The sequence below is a fragment of the Diceros bicornis genome (genome assembly GCF_020826845.1).
Source record: "Diceros bicornis minor isolate mBicDic1 chromosome 30 unlocalized genomic scaffold, mDicBic1.mat.cur SUPER_30_unloc_1, whole genome shotgun sequence".
NCBI classification, from domain to species: Eukaryota; Metazoa; Chordata; class Mammalia; order Perissodactyla; family Rhinocerotidae; genus Diceros; species Diceros bicornis.
In genome coordinates, this window is record NW_026690899.1 from 3604979 (window position 1) to 3610665 (window position 5687).

Sequence of the window (5687 nt, forward strand, 5' to 3'; positions counted from 1 at the left end):
GGGAGGGTGTCACCTGAGGGAGACCAGTCTGCAACTCGAGTAGAAGGGACCCAGGCTGCTCCTCTTGAACAAAGATCCAGCTGGGGATGAAGGAGGAGGAGGACGAGCAGGAGGGACAGGGGTTAGGGGAGGGGCTCGGTGGGATTTAACCCACCAGGAGCTGCTGGGACCAGGGTCTCATCAGGCTCTGCAGGACCATCTCAATGGAGTTGAACGTGGCTGAGCCATTGCTCCTGTCTGATGAATACCAGAGGGTGGAGATGGGGAAGGTGACTGTGAGGGTCTTCAGGTTGTGCCCAAAAGCTGCAAGACGAGAGGGAGAGCGATGGCCATCACTGAGAGCTGGCCTGAGACCACACCAGAGTCCTGCACTCATTATCATCTGTCGTCTTCTCTCCCAGTGGCACCACCACCCACCCGTGTGGTCACGCAAGTCAGAACCAGCATATCTGCTCAGCTCCTCCTCCCTCCCAGTAACACCCATTCACCTTGCACATTGGTCCTCACATACACTCCATCCCTGTCCTAGCTCAGATCTTAACTTCCTTCACCCGGACCAACACCCCAGCAGGCTCACTGCATGCTCTGTCTAAAGGATGTTCTACATGGAGGACCACTGCTCTAGTACCACCCATGGCTTTCTATGGCCTTCAGTGTTTAGTTCAACCTACTTGACCTGCCACTCAAGGCTCTACTCAATCTGGCTCCTGCTGACCTTTCAGTCTCATTTTATCCATCTACTGCGGGTTAAACATTAAGCTTCACGCAACCCAAATTTGTTTCATTTCTCCCCATAGGGCATGTTGTTTCTGGTTGGAGCATTTGCTCATGGAATCCTCTCTGCCAGGAAAACCCTTCATCCTCTATTTGCCAGGGTCCCTCCTATTCATTCTTAAAGACTCCATTCTGGTGAAACTTTCTCTAGCAAGCTCTTCCTCTGCAAATTATGCCAGGTGCCTCTCCCCGAAACATCCCACATTGTATTATATTGGTGTGTTAATTTCACAAGACTAGGGGCTCTCTGAGGGCTGGCCTTAGACTGAATCGTTGGTATAATCTTTGTGATCAGCATGATTGCTCTAAAACCAGAATTTCACACCCTGGCTTCCCAGCTCCTGGATCACAACTGGCTGGTGGAGGAGTGGGGCCGGAGAACTTCTCTTGGGAAGGAAAAGGGACCCCGATACCTGTGGTGGCTTCTGGTGGCACAGGTGATGATCAAGTATGCAGGGACGTGGTGGCTGGCTCGGGGAGCTGTGGCGAGGGCTGTCTTCAGGGAGGGATAGAGTGGGAGGAGCTCCCAGGCTCACCCGGGCTCCAGCAGTGGCTGTCCCAAGACCACCATTCACAGATGAAGCATAAATCAGAGTGAGGGACGGGTGACTGTGTGAGTAGAGGGATGAGCAAGCCTGTGGATGAGAGGAGCCCAAGAGAGAGAGATAGGTGAACAAGAGAGACTGAACTCGGAGGAGAGACAGATTGATAGGCAGAAAATTGGACAGACAGATGGGATACCTGGAATAGGAGGACCAAGGGCGGCGCTTTAGCAGAATTAAAGTGAAAACCACATAGGGTCAGAATGCGGTGGAGAACATGTCTCTGTCTAAGGCTTTCTCACCCTGGGCTGGGACTCTCCACCAGAACCCTGAAGGGAGAGAAGGGATGAATTAGGGCCCTTCCAGGTCCTTCCCTCACCAGGGACAGCAGGTGTAGGAGAACATGTGCTCCCCAACCCCAAATGCAGACGGGACCCAGGAGATCAGGGCCAGGAATACTCACTGGTGGTAGTCGGGGCCACGACTCCATAGGTGTAACCTGTGGATAGAAGGCGAGAGGAGCTGAGCAAGAGTTGTGGTGAACATAAAGGATTAAGGAGAGGGAGGATGTAGGGACCTTTGGGAAAAACAGAGGGGAAAGCAGAGGGGAAGAGGGGAGGGTTGTTCAGGGGGTAGGCAACGAGATGGAAGGTGGCTGGACCCAGTGATCACACAGTGATGAGAGGTCTGAACCCAGACCGGGTGGATAGAGAGATGGATCATAGCTCACTTTAGAGCAAAGGAGGCAACACAGAACTCTGACTGGGAGAGACAGCGTGGCTGTAGCACAGCCCCTCACCACTGACATAGAGGCTGTCCCCGTCCAGGGTGAAGGAGTCCAGGTGGGAGATGCCCTGGGTCTCATGGCTCAACTCCCAGTAGAGTCACTCTCTGTCCAGCCCGGGATCTGCACGGGTCAGAGTGGAAGGTGGAGATGATGTCCACCCCAGTGGCTGCCCCACCCTTCTCAAGCCTGGGGGAGTAAGAACATGGGGATGTGGAATACTGAGCAGGGGTCATTCTGGGTGTGGAAGGCGAGAGAGGGGAAGGGAGGAGGCTGAGGGAGATGCTGAAGGGGCTGCTCTGATGCCTGGAGGGGCTCTCCTAGGTGTCTCCTGTGTGAGACAATCCCTTCACAAGTAAGGCCTGACTTCCTTTAGAATGTGGAGGGGGGCATGTGAGTGGCAAAGAGGGGTGAACACACAGACCTGTGCAAGGGGGCACCTGCAGGTCTGCACGGACAGCAGCGAGGAGCACAGTCAGTGCCCTGTGCCATCTGACACATGCAGGCAAGAAAGTACCGTTATGTTCTCTCGGTTCTACACTCCAAGGTCTTTTCTTTCTACTTATTTCTTGCTCCACAGCCATCACCCAGGCGAAGGGAACAATCATCTTATTCCTAATCTTATTCCCAGCACCTCCCATCTTGCCTCTTATGACTTCATTCTTAACCATGAAGTCCATTTTAACCCCCCTGCTTAGACCAAACACTAATTACATCATCCTTCTACTCGCATCTCTCCAGAGTCTTCCCACTGGTCTTAGAACAGAGTCCCAAGTCACGCCTGACCTGGTCCAGCCTGTCCCCCTCGCTGGTCTGGCTCACACCTCTCCTCCTGTGTTGACTCGGCTCAGCCATCCCTCTTCTCAGTTCATGGACACACCAGGCTCTCTGCTTTAAGGGTGTCCTCAAGCGGGTCCCTCTGCCTGAAACACTTTCTTGAACACACTCCCACACCCTCACTCCAGTCTAACCCTCCAACTAGCTAAATCCAGTCCCAACTCCTGCTCTCCATCTAAATATCAGTCCTTCTCAAGAGGGCTTCCCTGCCCCCTCAGGTTGAGTCCCCTTGTGCCAAACTCCCACATCACTCTCATCATTAACTGTCTAAAATCCAAATACAATATAAATTCCATGGAGGTGGGACAAGGTCTCTCTGGTTCTCCAGGTCCCCATGCATGTGGCCCAGGGCCTGGCTCATGAGATGAGGAACCATCCCGGTTTGTCTAGGACTGCCCTGGTTTGAACACTAAATATGCTGTGTCCTGGAAATCCCCTCTTTTCTGAATAAGCGAGGATGGTTGGTCACCATAAATTATACACTCAGAGACTATCTATTGCATGACAAGCACACATTCCCCTCAAGAACATCACAGGAAAGCTAGAATGAAAAAGGCACACACACATACACACACAATTAGTAGAGGCCAACAACTAAATACAAAATTACTTAACAAGATTCTCTGCAACGTGAATCACCAGACCGTTATTTTAGAAAAGTTTCAAGAAACAAAGTTAATTCCCTTTAGAAGGCAAGGTGGAGAGGACAGTCTTTTTGGAGACTAGCGCCCTTCCCTTCAATCTACAGTGTTGCTTAGTACTCCTCCAAATGATTTGAAATGTCATAAAGAAAATAATTCTCAAAATGAATCTGGCTACTGGCAAATTCAATTTTAAAATTGTTATTAATACAAAGAAGTTCAAGTCAACTTTTTCCCTGAATGCTCCTCTATTTCAAATTTTTGTGGAGGATTTATAGGACTTTAGAACTCAAATTGAATGGGTCCAAGGAATGTTGCTGAGTATCCCTGTTAATATTTAATGGGATGTCTTCTAATACCAAATACACACGCAAAACATTTTTGTATTTATAATATATATAAATCCTGACTTTTGAGTATTATGCAATGCAAGTAAATCTATATTTTCTACTATAATACACATTTGCAGTTATTTACGTGTGTTTCATATGTTCTTATTTGCATATAACTGTACTTATTGAAATATTTACCACACAGAACCACACAAAGTTTACCATCTTTCCCTTGAATATAATCCATCAAACATCAATAATTTTTCTCAAGATACCCTCACTCTCAGTGAGTCCATGCGGTGACAACCCGAGCCCAGGAAACCCCACTGGCAGGTCTTCTGCACAGCGGAGGCTGCCGGAACCTCTTGGTACCAGGTCAACAGGGTACTCACCTGGTCACACAGAAATCCATGGATCAGAGAGGACAGGTGGACCCTGAGCCTGGTTTCACCTCAAACTTGAGCTCCACGGATGCTTTTCGTGTCTGAGGGGGAAAAAAAGCTCAAACAAGCTTTTGAGGCCTTTTATAGGGTGTTGGATGGAAAGGCCACCCCATTCACTCTTCTTTTTTTGTATTTACTGATTTAACTCTAACTGTTGGCTGTGACTGGATTTTCCCGATTCCTATCCAGCCACCTGCTCCCCGAGATGGGAGAAAGTAGCTTCGTGCTGTATGCACTTGAGTCGCTCAACTCACTTGGCTGGACAGAGATGTTTTGGTGACTCTGGACCCTTTAAACAAGCTTGTGATTTAAGGACCCTGTAAGTGACTCGCTGACTTATCAACAATTTCCACACTTCATTCAGGGCTCAGGAGATTTTCAGGCCCTGGAGCAGGTTTCCCAACCTCCGTACCACTGACATCTGGGGCCAGGCAATTCTGTGTAGGGCCATCCTGGGCCCTGGAGGACGCTGAGCAGCATCCCTGCCTCCCCTTCTAGACGCCAGGAGCGCCCCCATTTGTAACAACCCAAACACCGCCTGCAGACGCGGATAAGCCCCCTGGGGATAAAATCACATGGAGGACGATGACGGGGACTCTGAGGAGGGGACAGCGGCGCCGGGATCCAGGAGGAACAGCAGCCTCGGGGGTCCTGAGCGAACAGCCCGGGGGAAACGGGGCTGCGGGGGGACTGAGAGATGCCGGGCCCTGACGGGGCTTCCCGCGGCCCAGGCGCCTCCCTGGACCCCTAACCGAGCCAGGACCGCCCGCCGCTCACCGCGCCTCGCCCCTGAGGGCAAACGTCCACGAGAATCCCACCCACGCCTAGAAGACGGGATACACAGCGAAGCCCCCGGCTCCTTCCGCGATGCCACCCGTGCTTCCGCTTCCGGTCTCGGACGGGCGTTCGGGGAGGATGGAAGATCGGGGAAGACGGACATTTGGGGGCTCCGGGTCGAGGCGGCGTGCGGGGTGGGACAGGGCCGCGCACCCCAGCCTTGGGGGAGGTGTCTAGTTTCTAGAGTGAGTGCTAGGGTGGGCAGCGGGCTGGGTTAGCAACAGGGACAGGACCAGGTCTAGGGGCGGGGCTGTGGGTGGGGACAAGGGTGTGGGCGGGGTCCAGGCTGTGGGCGGAGCCAGTCCGAAGGTTTTGGGTGGAGACCAGTTCCAGGGGCGGGAAGAGGCGGGGGTGGGGCTGGAATAAGTCAGGCGGACTACACAGGGGGATGAAATGAGCTTCAGGGGCAGGGCTGGAGGCGGGTCTTTCCGTGGACCCCTAGACTGTACAGGTAGCTGGATGTTGAACAGCTTTTCTTCATTCCTTTCCCCACCTTT

At 52.2% G+C, this 5687-nt stretch overlaps 1 long non-coding RNA gene across 1 annotated transcript; it reads right to left on the reverse strand.

The window, feature by feature from the left end:
- Nucleotides 1–2263: 2263 nt before the first annotated feature.
- LOC131402092 (uncharacterized) lies at nt 2264–5161 on the reverse strand. Its single transcript, XR_009218265.1, has 3 exons — nt 5131–5161; nt 4303–4394; nt 2264–2337 (listed from the first exon to the last, which is right to left on the reverse strand). It is a non-coding gene; the product is annotated as an uncharacterized LOC131402092 (long non-coding RNA).
- Between the last annotated feature and the right edge of the window lie 526 nt (nt 5162–5687).